Raw genomic sequence first — 19179 nt, 5'->3', positions numbered from 1 at the left:
CTGGGAAACTAGTCAGGATCAAGGGAAAGATGAACAGAGCAAAGTAGAAAGAGATCTTTGATGAAAACCTGCTCCAGACACCTCAGGACCTCAGACCGGGGTGAAGGTTCACCTTCCAACAGGACAACGAGTCCTAAGCACACAGCCAAAACAACACAGGAGTGGCTTCGGGACAAGTCTCTGAATGTCCTTGAGTGGCCCAGCCAGAGCACGGACTTGAACCCGATCAAACATGTCTGGAGATACCTGAAAATAGCTGTGCAGCGACACTCCTTATCCAACCTGATAAAGCTTGAAAGGATCTGCAGAGAAGAATGGGAGAAACTCCCAAAATACAGGGGTGCCAAGCTTGTAGCGTCATAACAAAGAAGACTCAAGGCTGTAATCGCTGCCAAAAGTGCTTCAACAAAGTACTGAGTATTGGGTCTGAATACTTATATAAATGTGATATTTCTGTTTTTCTTTTTTTTTGCAAAAATTTCTAAAACCTGTTTTATATTTGTCATTATGGGGTATTGTGTGTTGATTTGATGAGGGGGAAAAAACAATTGAATCGATTTTAGAATAAGGCTGTAAGGTAACAAAATGTGGAAAAGGTCTGAATACTTTCCCGAATGCACTGTAGACAGGTGTGTGCCTTTCCAAATCATGTCCAATCAAATGAATGTATCACAGGTAGACTCCAGTCAAGTTGTAGAAACATCTCAAGGATGATCATGGAAACAGGATGCACCTGAGCTCAATTTTGAGTCTCATAGCAAATGGTCTGAACAATTATGTAAATAAGTCTTGTCTCATCACTGCAACTCCCGTACGGACACTGGAGGGGAGAAGGTTGAGAGCTGTGCGTCCTCCGAAACACAACCCAACCAAGCCGCACTGCTTCTTGACACAATGCTCACTTAACCAGGAAGCCAGCTGCACCAAATGTGTCGGAGGAAACATCGTACACCCGGCGACCGTGTCAGCGAGCACTGAGCCCGGCCCGCCACAGGAGTTGCTTGTGCGCGATGGGACAAGGACATCCCTGCCAGCCAAACCCTCCCCTAACTCGGACGACGCTGGGCCAATCATTTGTGCGACGCCCCATGGGTCTCCCAGTCGCGGTCGGCTGCGACAGAGCCTGGACTCGAACCCAGAATCTCTAATGGCACAGCTGGCACTGCGCCACTCAGGAGGCTGAAAGTGGGCTTCTTCTATAGAAATAGGTCATGCCTCTCGTTAAATAGTAGAAAGCAGATTATTCAGTCGATGTTCCCATCAGTCCTAGACTATGGTGACGTCATCTATAGGAACACAGCTGCCACTTCATTAAAGCCATCAGATGCAGTTTATCACAGCACAATGTGCTTTATTATGGCAACCATTTTAGTACTCCTCACTGCATTCTCTACCAGAGAGTTGGTTTGTGGTAGGTTTGGTTTGTGGTTTGATGTCACATTCACATTCATCACTATGTTTTAATTTGTTATGCCCTTTCACTCTACTTAACATTATTACTCAACTTTATTTTTTTTAAATTCTGTTATTTTACCAGGTAAGTTGACTGAGAACACATTCTCATTTACAGCAATGACCTGGGGAATAGTTACAGGGGAGAGGAGGGGGATGAATGAGCCAATTGTAAACTGGGGATTATTAGGTGACCGTGATGGTTTGAGGGTCAGATTGGGAATTTAGCCAGGACACCCGGGTTAACACCCCTACTCTTACGATAAGTGCCATGGGATCTTTAATGACCTCAGAGAGTCAGGACACCCGTTTAACATCCCATCTGAGAGACTGCACCCTACACAGGGCAGTGTCCCCAATCACTGCCCTGGAGCATTGGGATATTTTTTCAGACCAGTGGAAAGAGTGCCTCCTACTGGCCCTCCAACACCACTTCCAGCAGCATCTGGTCTCCCATCCAAGGACTGACCAGGACCAACCCTGCTTAGCTTCAGAAGTAAGCCAGCAGTGGTATGCAGGGTGGTATTCTGCTTTAGACATAAGAGTTACCACACCTGCTTTAAGGGAAGTCTAACTCTGGAAATGCCTTAGGTCTCTACTGAGTTAGGTAAATAAACTATTAGTTTTATTGAACCATATTTGTGGAACAATCTTCAAAATATTCTTAAATTTGATGTTTGCTGATTTAGGACATTAATACTGATGAATGTGTTTGTTTTTTTATGACCGTGTTTTTCTTTCTGCTGCGTTTTTTATATATGTTTTTTATTCATCTTTAAAAAGACCTTGGTCTCAGTATGACTCCCTGATAAAATAAAGGTTCAATAAATATAATAAATAAATAGTAATTGAACACCGGTCATTTTAATAATGTTGACATACTTTATACACTGAGTACACAAAACATTAAGAACACCTGCTCTTTCCATGACATAGACTGACCAGGTGAATCTAGGTGAAAGCTATGATCCCTTATTGATGTCACTTGTTAAGTCCACTTTAATCAGTGTAGATGAAGGGGGTGAGACAGGTTAAAGAAAGATGTTTAAGCCTTGAGACAATTGAGACATGGATAGTGTTTGTCTGCCGTTCAGAGGGTGAACGGGCAAGACAACAAATTGAAATGCCTGTGAACGGGGTATGGGAATAGGTGCCACCGGTTTGAGTGTCAAGAATCTTTAATACTACTGGGTTTATATTTTCAACACCTAAGCAGCCCTCTCATATCATCAGTTTTTCAATAACCCGCTTTACAGAGTGGAATACCTTCAAAAACTAATATTGGACAACTTATAGACCAGCCATACTCAAAGGCGGACCGCGGTCTGGTTCCGGATCCAGAACGGGGTCAATACGGATTGCGGATCCCGACTTATATATTTTTAAATTTAAGAACACAGTCAGGCTTTCAATTTTATTGCAGTTGAGAGTTGTAATAGTAGAATGCACAAGGTTCAATTGAGAAAATGTGGTAGTACAGTTCTCCTCTTGCTATGTCATTCACTGACAGATCTTAGAGAACTATTTATAATTTCCAGCTGATCAACTAGCCCATACTAGATACCAGCTGTCTAGGTCTTGTAGTTATTACGATGCCCATTGGGGCCTCAACCCCCAGGGGGCCCACATTGATTTTGTTGACTCACTCAGGTATCATAAGACATGGCAAAATGTGTTGAATAGCAGGAAATGATCTTTAAAACTGTGAAATGTTATCTCTGCCCAATGGCAAAATGTGTTGAATAGCAGGAAATTATCTGCAAAACGTTCTTTCTGACAATAAGAGGGGTCTTTTACTCCTCTTGTGTCAGTTACTATAAGTCTTTATTGTTAATCATTTTTTCCTCTGCATAGTTGAAGGGTTCATAAGCATTTCACGGTAAAGTCTACACCCGTTGTATTCGGCGCATGTGATAAATTACATTTGATTTGAACAGTTTGGGGTCACATGGGTTGCAAGTTTGGGGTTTTTGACTACGCCGACAATGACAATATCCTTCCGGACCTTTGCTACCTGGTAAAGTTGTGTGACGGGTAGTTTAGTACCTCTGTTATAGACTTTCATAAACTAATATTGAACAGGTTAAATACATAATATAAACTGTAATACTGAACAGGTTATACACTAATATCTAACTCCTTGTACAAAAAGTATAATATATAAATGTGAATATTGAACATGCGATAAAATCCCATAAACCCCTGTGTTATTGATCAGCAGAGTGAATCCACAGGCAGATAGCTGGCAAAGAGATCCAGAAGGATTGTTATCAGTTTTCAATTTTCAGTTTTCAACATTTTGAAAGGGTTTCCTGTTGTTATTATTGATCAGGTTATAGACTTGTATAAACTGTCGTATTGAACAGGATATAAACTGTATTTTAGAAACAGCATTAGACTTTCTTAAATTGTATTATCAAACCGGTTAAAGAGTGTAATATTTAACACATTATAAACGTTAATATTGAACATGTTATAAACTGTGATAAATTGTTATATCCAACAGATGATATCTGTTGAAACCGTTATAAACACTTCTAAACTGCAATAATTGGTTTCCTATTGTAAAGTGCCGATCAGCAGAGTAAGCATTCTCACCAGCAGTGATAAACAGGCAGATGATTAGCCCAGAGATCCAGGAGCGGCTAATGCTGTTTATGGTCATGATGATGATCGTCTAGGTCCAGGTATCTCTCTCTCTCTACGGTCCTTAGTCCTGATCCACTCACTGGTGGATGTACCTCTCTGTCAGAATGGAGTACTGAACGCTACACACACCTGTCCTCTACACACACCTGTCCTCTACACACACCTCTGGCTCCCCCAGGTCTGAATGGCAGGGTTTAGCCTTGGGGTGTCGTGTCCAGTATGTGTCTTTCTAACCCTTGGACCCATTAATGTGTGTGTGTGTGTGTGTGTGTGTGTGTGTGTGTGTGTGTGTGTGTGTGTGTGTGTGTGTGTGTGTGTGTGTGTGTGTGTGTGTGTGTGTGTGTGTGTGTGTGTGTGTGTGTGTGTGTGTGTGTGTGTGTGTGTGTGTGTGTGTGTGTGTGTGTGTGTGTGTGTTCTGACCTACCTGGGTTCATGTAGCCATTGTCATAAGGCATGTAAGTGTCATCATTTTGCATAATACTTAATGGATTGGAACCAAAAGACTAGGGACAAGATGGGAAGATACTCAGCGCAATCTTGAACCATAAAATAACAAACACTGTTACCAATGCACACATCATCATCACCTCATGTATGTGATTATTGGGTTTTATGCTCTGACAATGGAGGAGTCAGTGACAGTCAGGCAATGTAACTTGGTTGTGTCATGTCAATGAAAGCATTGACGCAGGTTATCTGGGCTATTGTATCTTCTAATATGGTACTTATGAATACACAAATATGAATGATTAAATCGGGAAGGGTGGGAAAGTGGTCTATCATCTTCGGATTTTGTGGAAACTGCCCCGCAAACACACACACCTATTGTGTCTCTTTGTAGACCCTGGTAGGTTTGTGTTTCCAGTAATCATTAAACTAATCCAGTAATAATTTAATGCAAAACCTTTGTGCAGAGTTACTGTATCACCTAACACAGACAACAGGAAATAAAGGCAAGTCATGTCTCTGCCAGTAAATTGTGAAATGCTGCTTCCCTATATGGTTGACCAGTTTTGACCAGAGCATTATGGGCACTGGTTGAAAGCAGTGCACTGGAAAAAGGGTGCCATTTTGGACATAGTCTGTAGTGAGAATGAATGACTCAACGAAAATGAACGTTGAACTTAATAATGTTTTGAGATGCTGTTGTGTATCAAGCTAGCCTGCTCTCTGAACCCAAAAGAGCCAAATTCTCACAATGTAGCATACATTGAAGCATAGCACTACAATAACATCTGCTAAATATGTGTAAGTGACTAATAAAATATGATTTGATTTTAATAATGGATGGGATATGCAGTACAGTGTGTATTCCACCAAGTTACTCAAGGTGATTTAAGAGGTGCGATTGATTAAATGGACATGAATGGCATCTCCATAACCCTAACTCCCTAAACCCCAAACCCTTAACACTCTAAATCCAACATGAGTTTGCTGACCAGTTGTGTCTCTAGATTTTCCCTTCACTTTGGTGATGTAATGAGCGGCAGCCATTTTGAACCAGAAAGCACATCACACTTCACTTTATTGCCGTTATCTAACATTTATCACACCGGTATGTCAAGGTTTCATTCAGATCATTCAAGACAGTAGAATAGGTTTATACTTACTTTTATAATTACTATCTGTCTCTCTGACATTTAAACGGAAGAAGACATGTTTGGTTTAGACCTGGGAACTCGTTTATAAAATGTTCTTCGTTTTTATACTACATTTAAAAGGCTTTTATAACTTCTCCATGTACAGCCAAGTACATTGATCTTCATCATGTAAGTTCTATTGGGGTAGTGTGTGTGTGTGTGTGTGTGTGTGTGCGTGCGTGCGTGCGTGTGTGTGTGTGTGTGTGTGCATGTGTGTGTGTGCGTGCGTGCGTGCGTGTGTGTGTGTGTGTGTGTGTGTGTGTGTGTGTGTGTGTGTGCGTGCGTGCGTGCGTGCGTGCGTGTGTGTGTGTGTGTGTGTGTGTGTGTGTGCGTGCGTGCGTGTGTGTGTGTGTGTGTGTGTGTGCATGTGTGTGTGTGCGTGCGTGCGTGTGCTGATTCCAGGTGCACCACACAAAAAATATGAACTGGAGGTAGGTGGCATCAAGATGTGTGACCTGTTGCCACAAGAAAAGGGCAAACAGTGAAGAACAAACACCATTGTAAATATAACCCATATTTATGTTTATTTATTTTCCCTTTTGTACTTTCATTATTTGCACATCGTTACAGCACTGTTTATAGCCATAATATGACATTTAAAATGTCTTTATTCGTTTGGAACGAATGTTTATTGTAAAAAAAAAAAGTTTATTTCACTTTTGTTTATGATCTATTTCACTTGCTTTGGCAATGTAAACACGTTTCCCATTCCAATAACGCCCCTTGAATTGAGAGAGGGGCAGTGGGACTTCTCGCGAGACTTCCTCTGAGTAGCCTACTACTTTTCTTTTTTTTTCATTTGTGGAGCGCTTTATCAGCGGCAGTCTCCCCCGCTGTCCTAACAGCACAGTAAGAGGTCACTACCCCCACTCAATACAGAGAGAGAGAGAAGTTCACTTTATATATTCACTTTATATATTATCTACCTCACTTGCTTTGGCAATGTTAACACATGTTTCCCATGCCAATAAAGCCCTTGAATTGAATTGAATTGAATTGAGAGAGAGAGAGAGAGAGGTCACGATCAGATGAGCTCCTGCATTGTTCAGCATTTTCTTTAAAAAAAGATAGATTAGGAGTTAGATAAACTTGGATTTTTTGTCAGGAACACATACTGGATTCTACCCTCTACAACATAACCCCCACTTCAAATCAAAACTTAAAACCTACAACCTGATTTTGGACGGGATTACGGAATCACCTGGAAGGTTCACAACTACCAAGATTTATTTCTCTATACAGCAAATTCTCTGGAAAACAACAGAAACCTGAAAACACCATCCAACCTGGAATTGAGTGAGTAATGCTTAGTCTGAAACTATATTTTATCTCCAAAAGCCAAGAAGAAAAATACACAACATTACTTTATAAGGACTGAATTCTAACATAATTCTGCCAAGCTTGATACAGCTTCAACTAGCACTGACGTGTCAAGTGAGAGATGTCAAAGCCCATTAGCCCAACAATGGCAGGAGAGTCACACAGTCTACCCCAACCAAATGGAGAGGCCTTAGAAGCTCCCTCCCGCTGTTCAGAGGTAATTAAAATACAGTACCCTGTGCATGTAAAGAATGATAAGGCAAGAAAAGATTACAAAATGAAGCTCCTTATGGAAAATCAAGAGACACTTTTTGCTGACTATTACAAAAATGGGAACATCAGCAACCTTATCTTCCACACAAACCATCCCCTGGCATGGCACAGTGCTATATTAGCACACTACCCCTTGGTTAAGAGAGGGGGGGTTAACGAGGGGTGGAAACTCAGAATACTTGATAACGAGGACTCTGAGTCAAGTAATATAAATATCTATAAGTCCGGAACAGTAATGGTACAGAGTAACCCCAAACAGTTTCAGCTGGACTTTCACCTAATCAAAGAATTAGCCCAGCAGGAGAAGCTCTCCCTTGATAAAGATACCCCCACACCGAGCGGGTCAGACCAGACCTCTTCATTATGTAACCCCACAGACGAGCAACCCCCAGCGGAGAGTCAACCTCCCAGCACAGATTACCACTCCCTCATTGAAATGAAGGACAAATTCACCCAGCTGGAGATAAGGCAGGTGGAGTTGGAACAGCAGGTGATTACACTTCAGTCAGCACAGACCCAGACAACAGTCCAGCACAACAACAGCCCCTTAACCAGACCCGGAGAGCTGGAGGTGGACAGAGACATATCTGCACTTTGGACAGTGGCGAGACAAATACAACAGGAAAAAGAGGAGCAGAACAGAGCACTAGAGGAGAGTATCAGACTGCTGGTGGAGGAGAGGTTGAGGGGGATGGAGGAGAGGGTGAGGGGGATGGAGGAGAAGTTGAGGGGGGCGGCGTGTGACAGAGAACAACCCACTAGAGAGGTGGCCACCCCCACAGAGAAGCCAGCAGAACAGCCCACCTCAGCACCCAACAAAAGTCTCGACACCACAGCAGAACAGACAAATGAAGAACCCCAAGCCCAGAGGCTCTCACCCCTCTGAGCACCCCCTGTCAGCCACCCTGATAGCCCTTCTGACAACCCCCCACACCCACTGAGGACAAACACAAGACACAGATTGTACTACTTATGGACTCAAATGGGAAATATATAGAAGAAAAAAACTTTTCCCAAACACAGTGTGTCTAAACTCTGGTGTCCAAACACCCAGCGCGCCCTAGACCTTCTGTCTGAGACCAAACTAGGCTCACCCAGCCACATAATAATACACACAGGCACAAACGACCTGAGAGCACAGCAGGAAAGAGTGGCCACAGCACTGAAGGGAGTGATTGAAAAGGCTTCTTCTACTTTCCCCAACGCACAAGTGGTTATCTCCACCCTGCTACCGCGAAAAGACTTCCACCCTGCCACAATACAGCGGGTAAATGCAAGTATTTCCCGTGACTGTGCCTCAAAACCAAACGTTTTCCTGGCCCACCACTCCACCCTGGACTTGAACAGCCTCTATGACCAGGTCCACCTCTACAAGGCAGCAGTGCCCACCTTTGCCCGAACCCTAAAGGACATCGCTCTCAAACGTATCCCCAACACTTCACACAGGAGCAACAGATCAATAGACACCCCACCCAGACCAGCGAGACACCCTCCCAGATCTGCGGGACCCCCCCCTGGACCTACACATAGAGGACCCACGCCAAGAGGAATTACATCCAGACCACAGTACACCCAGACACATCCACACCCCCACCCCAACCAATCAACACCCCCCACGTCAACCATGCCCACACCCCATTTAGGCCCCCTCAGATCAGACCTATGCCACTCCTGCCCACCCCATGCACCCCACCCCCGCAAAGATGGCCTCAACATGGAAGCCACACATACGCCCAGGTAGTGAGCGGGCAAACAGTCCCAACCCCCACTCTCACACTCGCCCAAGCCAATGGCATGTACCAGATGCTCAGCAGGCTCTGCTCACACTTACTGGCCTGAGGCCAAACCACGACCAACAACATTGGACACTGTATGGAACAAAAAGCCTTCACTATATGAGGTCATCCATCTGCCTTTGGCCTAAAGAGCAGAAACCCGGACTTCACCAAAGAAATCGGTAACACAGACATTGTCATCCTGCAAGAAACCTGGTATAGAGGAGACGGACCCACTGGTTGCCCTCTAGGTTACAGAGAGCTGGTAGTCCCATCCACCAAACTACCAGGTGTGAAACAGGGAAGGGACTCAGGGGGTATGCTAATTTGGTATAGAGCAGACCTAACTCACTCCATTAAATCAATCAAAACAGGAACATTCTACATTTGGCTAGAAATTCAAAAGGAAATGATCCTAACAGAGAAAACAGTCCTCCTGTGTGCTACCTATATCCCCCCACTAGAATCCCCATATTTTAATGAAGACAGCTTCTCCATCCTGGAGGGGGAAATCAATCATTTCCAGGCCCAGGGACATGTACTAGTCTGTGGCGACCTAAATGCCAGAACCGGACAAGAACCTGACACCCTCAGCACACAGGGGGACAAACACCTGCCTGGAGGTGACAGCATTCCCTCCCACATATGCCCCCCTAGGCACAACTATGACAACATAACCAACAAAAACGGTTCACAACTCCTGCAGCTCTGTCGCACGCTGGGTATGTACATAGTCAACGGTAGGCTTCGAGGGGACTCCTATGGTAGGTACACCTATAGCTCTAGGTACAGACTACTTTATCACTGACCTCAACCCAGAGTCTCTCAGAGCGTTCACAGTCAGCCCACTGACACCCCTATCAGACCACAGCAAAATCACAGTCTACTTAAACAGAGCAATACTCAATCATGAGGCATCAAAGCCAAAGGAACTGAGTAACATTAAGAAATGCTATAGATGGAAGGAATGCAGTTTGGAAACCTACCAAAAAATAATTAGGCAACAACAAATTCAATCCCTTTTAGACAATTTCCTGGGTAAAACGTTCCACTGTAATAGTGAAGGTGTAAACTTGGCAGTAGAAAATCTTAACAGTATATTTGACCTCTCAGCTTCCCTATCAAATCTAAAAATCTCAAATAGAAAACCGAAGAAAATTAACAATAATGACAAATGGTTTGATGAAGAATGCAAAAATCTAAGAAAGAAATTGAGAAACATGTCCAACCAAAAACATAGAGACCCGGAAAACCTGAGTCTACGCCTTCACTATGGTGAATCACTAAAACAATACAGAAATACACTACGGAAAAAGAAGGAACAGCATGTCAGAAATCAGCTCAATGCAATTGAAGAATCCATAGACTCTAACCACTTCTGGGAAAATTGGAAAACACTAAACAAACAACAACACGAAGAATTATCTATCCAAAATTGAGATGTATGGGTAAACCACTTCTCCAATCTTTTTGGCTCTACAACAAAGAATAAAGAGCAAAAACATATACATGATCAAATACAGATCTTAGAATCAACTATTAAACACTACCAGAACCCACTGGATTCTCCAATTACATTGAATGAGTTACAGGACAAAATAAAAACCCTCCAACCCAAAAAGGCCTGTGGTGTTGATGGTATCCTCAATGAAATGATCAAATATACAGACAACAAATTCCAATTGGCTATACTAAAACTCTTTAACATCATACTTAGCTCTGGCATCTTCCCCAATATTTGGAACCAAGGACTGATCACCCCAATCCACAAAAGTGGAGACAAATTTGACCCCAATAACTACCGTGGAATATGTGTCAACAGTAACCTTGGGAAAATCCTCTGCATTATTATTAACAGCAGACTCGTACATTTCCTCAATGAAAACAATGTACTGAGCAAATGTCAAATTGGCTTTTTACCAAATTACCGTACAACAGACCATGTATTCACCCTGCACACCCTAATTGACAACCAAACAAACCAAAACAAAGGCAAAGTCTTCTCATGCTTTGTTGATTTCAAAAAAGCCTTAGACTCAATCTGGCATGAGGGTCTGCTATACAAACTGATGGAAAGTGGTGTTGGGGGTAAAACATACGACATTATAAAATCCATGTACAAACAACAAGTGTGCGGTTAAAATTGGCAAAAAACACACACATTTCTTCACACAGGGTCGTGGGGTTAGACAGGGATGCAGCTTAAGCCCCACCCTCTTCAACATATATATCAACGAATTGGCGCGGGCACTAGAAAAGTCTGCAGCACCCGGCCTCCCCCTGCTAGAATCCGAAGTCAAATGTCTGCTGTTTGCTGATGATCTGGTGCTTCTGTCACCAACCAAGGAGGGCCTACAGCAGCACCTAGATCTTATGCACAGATTCTGTCAGACCTGGGCCCTGACAGTAAATCTCAGTAAGACCAAAATAATGGTGTTCCAAAAAAGGTCCAGTCACCAGGACCACAAATACAAATTCCATCTAGACACTGTTGCCCTAGAGCACACAAAAAACTATACATACCTTGGCCTAAACATCAGCACCACAGTTAACTTCCACAAAGCTGTGAACGATCTGAGAGACAAGGCAAGAAGGGCAATCTATGCCATCAAAAGAAACATAAATTTCAACATACCAATTAGGATTTGGCTAAAAATACTTGAATCAGTCATAGAGCCCATTGCCCTTTATGGTTGTGAGGTCTGGGGTCCGCTCACCAACCAAGACTTCACAAAATGGGACAAACACCAAATTGAGACTCTGCACGCAGAATTCTGCAAAAATATCCTCCGTGTACAACGTAGAACACCAAATAATGCATGCAGAGCAGAATTAGGCCGATACCCACTAATTATCAAAATCCAGAAAAGAGCCGTAAATTCTACAACCACCTAAAAGGAAGCGATTCACAAACCTTCCGTAACAAAGCCATCACCTACAGAGAGATGAACCTGGAGAAGAGTCCCCTAAGCAACCTGGTCCTGGGGCTCTGTTCACAAACACACCCTACAGAGCCCCAGGACAACAGCACAATTAGACCCAACCAAATCATGAGAAAACAAAAAGATAATTACTTAACACATTGGAAAGAATTAACAAAAAAACAGAGCAAACTAGAATGCTATTTGGCCCTACACAGAGAGTACACAGCGGCAGAATACCTGACCACTGTGACTGACCCAAAATTAAGGAAAGCTTTGACTATGTACAGACTCAGTGAGCATAGCCTTGCTATTGAGAAAGGCCGCCGTAGGCAGACATGGCTCTCAAGAGAAGACAGGCTATGTGCTCACTGCCCACAAAATGAGGTGGAAACTGAGCTGCACTTCCTAACCTCCTGCCCAATGTATGACCATATCAGAGAGACATATTTCCCTCAGATTACACAGATCCACAAAGAATTCGAAAACAAATCCAATTTTGAAAAACTCCCATATCTACTGGGTGAAATTCCACAGTGTGCCATCACAGCAGCAAGATTTGTGACCTGTTGCCACGAGAAAAAGGGCAACCAGTGAAGAACAAACACCATTGTAAATACAACCCATATTTATGCTTATTTATTTTATCTTGTGTCCTTTAACCATTTGTACATTGTTAAAACACTGTATATATATATATAATATGACATTTGTAATGTCTTTACTGTTTTGAAACTTCTGTATGTGTAATGTTTACTGTTCATTTTTGTTGTTTTTCACTTTATATATTCACTTTGTATGTTGTCTACCTCACTTGCTTTGGCAATGTTAACACATGTTTCCCATGCCAATAAAGCCCTTGAATTGAATTGAATTGAATTGAGAGAGAGACACGGGCGCATTAAACAAACACCTAGGGCTGACAGCAAAGCAGCGAAGACCGTAATTAAACCGCCGTCTTTGCTCCCCGACTAGAAACCCTCCCTCGCCCCCTAACTGTGCCGAGGACACTGGGTTTAACTTCGTCTAAATAGGTTGACAGGGCGAGGGTCGCTTGTCTCCCAGGGGATTCTGCGAAGCAGCGTATTTAGCCGAGTTGGACCCACTAGGCTACTAACTAGCCAGTTAAGGTCAAACGCACAGCCTGAGCCCAGTGGCGCGATCGGTTCGGCTCGAGCTCCGTGCGTGCAGCAGCAGCTGCTGTCTGTCCTTTTATAGACATTCTGCTGGAAATGACACGATCTAGCCTTGCTCCTCTGTCATTCTCGTCGGTGAGTGGAATAGAATTGGAACATTCGGCAACATGATCATGCAATTGGATATTGTGGGAAAGAGAGTGAGAGAGGGGGGAGGGAGGGAGGGGGTGAGTGTGGTGGGGTATAGCTACTGTGCTGTCGATGTTGCGTGTGTGACGCGCCATCCATGGTGAGACCACTGAGCGAGATACGTGTGTTTGTTGGCGTTCCTCTCCTCGCGCACATCTGTTTGGTTCATACATTGCCGATGTCTCGTCTGTTGTGCTTGTAATAGATTTTATAGACAGTGGGCGTCGTGTTTGTTACATGAACACTTGATACGAAACGCAACATACAGGATTATATAGCTAGGCTTATTATTATGTTGCAAATGCAATTGTGTCAAATCTGTGCGTTGAGCAACACGGAATATGGCCAAATCAGTGTTTATTGTAGGCCTGTTATTACTATTAATATTATTACTATTATTATTAGGCCTATTATCTTTCATTGCCCAATAGCTCATGACTGTCTCCTTCCATGTCTTTCCGTTTAATAAGCTTACCATTGCAACCAATTTCCTAGTCTAGCCTGATGGCCTTGATTCTGTGCCATGTTGGAAAGATCAGGACAGACAGACATTTCCTGGCCATGTCAGGAATGTCTGATGTATGTTTACCTCAGCTGGCAGTGACACACACACACACACACACACACACACACACACACACACACACACACACAGCAGCAGGGTAATGTAGCTGGGTAACCAGGACTCTACCTGGAGAGTGTGTGTGTGTGTGTGTGTGTGATGCTCCTTGATGTTGCTTAAATGTCTGTCTATGGTGCTACTGTCAAAACAAGATGGCTTGGTTTACTGCTATAACGCCATATCATCTACAGACTATAGGCAATATGTCTAATCTACACGTTACAAGATATAGGCTACTCCATATAGATTGATGGATAGGCTTAGATTGATGGATAGATATGTGCTCTATAATTTGATTAAAAGCAGGAGGGTGGCGTCTTGTGAGTGGCGCGTGGGCACACATAGAGCGAGAGAGAGGCACACGTAAAGTCTTTTAACTAAAACAAAGTCTTGTTTACCTCGACTACCACCTGGACGCCACGCCTTTACTACGCACACGCCTTTACTAAGCACTTCTCAGTAGTTGGTATTATTATCTTATGCAGGTGCTTAACAGGCTTTGCAGGCGTGGTTCTCTTGCACGTGCCGAATGCATTTTATTCATCTGCTGAAAAACCTTTGCTGGCCAACAGATTTTTCAATCAACAGAGTTTTCAATCAATAGGGTTTTCAATCAACAGAGTTTTCAATCAACAGAGTTTTCAATCAATAGGGTTTTCAATCAACAGAGTTTTCAATCAACAGAGTTTTCAATCAATAGGGTTTTCAATCAATAGGGTTTTCAATCAATAGGGTTTTCAATCAATAGGGTTTTCAATCAACAGAGTTTTCAATCAACAGAGTTTTCAATCAATAGGGTTTTCAATCAATAGGGTTTTCAATCAATAGGGTTTTCAATCAATAGGGTTTTCAATCAATAGGGTTTTCAACACATTTATCTAAAGCCATCCCTTTAAATTTGGTGTACCTTTTTAATTCGAATGTTCTCGACAGACACAAGAACATATGGAGAGAACCATCAAGAATATTAAGGACAATGGAAAAAAAGCCATGTAAATACACGCATATTTCTCTCCTTTTAAGTGATAATTGGTAGATTTAAAAAATACTCTGATCTTGTATATTATTTAGTGTTAGGAAAGTATTTATGAATAATAAAAACAACAGGGTTGGAGAGCCTTTATGAACACAATATATTGGCGAATCAAAAATAGTGGTTTGATTCATCCTGAAAGGTGCTATTGTTCTATTGTGCGATTGTTCAATCCATGAAGAATTGGAAGAGTAGTCCTATAAATCTACCCTAAGCATCTTCATGTAACTGTGATGACAACAGTCCAGTCGTGCTCCAGATTTAAACTGCTACCTATGGCCTGCGTTCGATAATGATTCAAATATGCTACATGTCCCCAATTATTGCACAACTTGTAACACATTAGCCTAATATAATCCACTATTGATCCACCTCAGGAACAACCACAGGAACATGAGAGAAATTAGTCAAATTAATAATCTAGTAATGGAATGATGCAAAATGTAAGGAAACTAACACTAAAGTGACAGTTATAAATGTATGGAAACTAACACTAAAGTGACAGTTATAAATGTAAGGAAACTAACACTAAAGTGACAGTTATAAATGTAAGGAAACTAACACTAAAGTGACAGTTATAAATGTAAGGAAACTAACACTAAAGTGACAGTTATAAATGTAAGGAAACTAACACTAAAGTGACAGTTATAAATGTATGGGAACTAACACTAAAGTGACAGTTATAAATGTAAGGAAACTAACACTAAAGTGACAGTTATAAATGTAAGGAAACTAACACTAAAATGTGAAGTTATAAATGACAGTTATAAATGTATGAAACTAACACTAAAGTGACAGTTATAAATGTAAGGAAACTAACACTAAAGTGACAGTTATAAATGTAAGGAAACTAACACTAAAGTGACAGTTATAAATGTAAGGAAACTAACACTAAAGTGACAGTTATAAATGTAAAACTAACACTAAAGGAAACTAACACTAAAGTAACAGTTATAAATGTATGGAAACTAACACTAAAGTGACAGTTATAAATGTAAGGAAACTAACACTAAAGTAACAGTTATAAATGTATGGAAACTAACACTAAAGTGACAGTTATAAATGTAAGGAAACTAACACTAAAGTGACAGTTATAAATGTAAGGAAACTAACACTAAAGTGACAGTTATAAATGTAAGGAAACTAACACTAAAGTGACAGTTATAAATGTAAGGAAACTAACACTAAAGTGACAGTTATAAATGTAAGGAAACTAACACTAAAGTGAACAGTTATAAATGTATGGAAACTAACACTAAAGTGACAGTTATAAATGTATGGAAACTAACACTAAAGTGACAGTTATAAATGTATGGAAACTAACACTAAAGTGACAGTTATAAATGTATGGAAACTAACACTAAAGTGACAGTTATAAATGTATGGAAACTAACACTAAAGTGACAGTTATAAATGTATGGAAACTAACACTAAAGTAACAGTTATAAATGTATGGAAACTAACACTAAAGTGACAGTTATAAATGTAAGGAAACTAACACTAAAGTAACAGTTATAAATGTATGGAAACTAACACTAAAGTGACAGTTATAAATGTATGGAAACTAACACTAAAGTGACAGTTATAAATGTATGGAAACTAACACTAAAGTAACAGTTATAAATGTATGGAAACTAACACTAAAGTAACAGTTATAAATGTATGGAAACTAACACTAAAGTGACAGTTATAAATGTAAAACTAACACTAAAGAAACTAACACTAAAGTGAACAGTTATAAATGTATAAATGTATGAAACTAACACTAAAGTGACAGTTATAAATGTAAGGAAACTAACACTAAAGTAACAGTTATAAATGTATGGAAACTAACACTAAAGTAACAGTTATAAATGTATGGAAACTAACACTAAAGTAACAGTTATAAATGTAAGGAAACTAACACTAAAGTAACAGTTATAAATGTATGGAAACTAACACTAAAGTAACAGTTATAAATGTATGGAAACTAACACTAAAGTAACAGCTATAAATGTAAAAACTATAAATGTAAGGAAACTAACACTAAAGTGACAGTTATAAATGTAAGGAAACTAACACTAAAGTGACAGTTATAAATGTAAGGAAACTAACACTAAAGTGACAGTTATAAATGTATGGAAACTAACACTAAAGTGACAGTTATAAATGTAAGGAAACTAACACTAAAGTGACAGTTATAAATGTATGGAAACTAACACTAAAGTGACAGTTATAAATGTATGGAAACTAACACTAAAGTGACAGTTAAATAAAACTAACACTAAAGTGAATAAATGTATAAACTAACACTAAAGTAACAGTTATAAATGTATGGAAACTAACACTAAAGTGACAGTTATAAATGTAAGGAAACTAACACTAAAGTGACAGTTATAAATGTATGGAAACTAACACTAAAGTAACAGTTATAAATGTAAGGAAACTAACACTAAAGTGACAGTTATAAATGTATGGAAACTAACACTAAAGTGACAGTTATAAATGTATGGAAACTAACACTAAAGTGACAGTTATAAATGTAAGGAAACTAACACTAAAGTAACAGTTATAAATGTATGGAAACTAACACTAAAGTGACAGTTATAAATGTATGGAAACTAACACTAAAGTGACAGTTATAAATGTATGGAAACTAACACTAAAGTGACAGTTATAAATGTATGGAAACTAACACTAAAGTGACAGTTATAAATGTAAGGAAACTAACACTAAAGTGACAGTTATAAATGTAAGGAAACTAACACTAAAGTGACAGTTATAAATGTATGGAAACTAACACTAAAGTGACAGTTATAAATGTATGGAAACTAACACTAAAGTGACAGTTATAAATGTAAGGAAACTAACACTAAAGTGACAGTTATAAATGTAAGGAAACTAACACTAAAGTGACAGTTATAAATGTATGGAAACTAACACTAAAGTGACAGTTATAAATGTATGGAAACTAACACTAAAGTGACAGTTATAAATGTATGGAAACTAACACTAAAGTGACAGTTATAAATGTATAAATGTATGAAACTAACACTAAAGTGACAGTTATAAATGTATGGAAACTAACACTAAAGTGACAGTTATAAATGTATGGAAACTAACACTAAAGTAACAGTTATAAATGTAAGGAAACTAACACTAAAGTGACAGTTATAAATGTAAGGAAACTAACACTAAAGTGACAGTTATAAATGTAAGGAAACTAACACTAAAGTGACAGTTATAAATGTATGTTATAAATGAAACTAACACTAAAGTGACAGTTATAAATGTATGGAAACTAACACTAAAGTAACAGTTATAAATGTAAGGAAACTAACACTAAAGTGACAGTTATAAATGTATGGAAACTAACACTAAAGTAACAGTTATAAATGTAAGGAAACTAACACTAAAGTAACAGTTATAAATGTAAGGAAACTAACACTAAAGTGACAGTTATAAATGTATGGAAACTAACACTAAAGTGACAGTTATAAATGTATGGAAACTAACACTAAAGTGACAGTTATAAATGTATGGAAACTAACACTAAAGTTATAAATGTATGGAAACTAACACTAAAGTGACAGTTATAAATGTATGGAAACTAACACTAAAGTGACAGTTATAAATGTATGGGAACTAACACTAAAGTGACAGTTATAAATGTAAGGAAACTAACACTAAAGTGACAGTTATAAATGTAAGGAAACTAACACTAAAGTGACAGTTATAAATGTATGGAAACTAACACTAAATGTATGGAAACTAACACTAAAGTGACAGTTATAAATGTAAGGAAACTAACACTAAATGTATGGAAACTAACACTAACGTGAGTTATAAATGTAAGGAAACTAACACTAAAGTGACAGTTATAAATGTATGGAAACTAACACTAAAGTGAGTTATAAATGTAAGGAAACTAACACTAAAGTGACAGTTATAAATGTATGGAAACTAACACTAAAGTGAGTTATAAATGTAAGGAAACTAACACTAAAGTGACAGTTATAAATGTAAATGCATCCCAAACTAATCATGTCGCTATGGCAACCACATATCGCAAATCCTAAACAACAACTTACAACTTCATGTGTGTGTGTTTTAGAGATCCTTGCCTCCATATCAGCTGAGTTAGTCTGATTAATTTGACTCCTATAGTGTCATGTCTTCCTTCAATATTG

Source organism: Oncorhynchus tshawytscha, linkage group LG10, assembly GCF_018296145.1.
Source record: "Oncorhynchus tshawytscha isolate Ot180627B linkage group LG10, Otsh_v2.0, whole genome shotgun sequence".
NCBI lineage: Eukaryota > Metazoa > Chordata > Actinopteri > Salmoniformes > Salmonidae > Oncorhynchus > Oncorhynchus tshawytscha.
Note: the sequence above shows the minus strand (reverse complement) of the source record.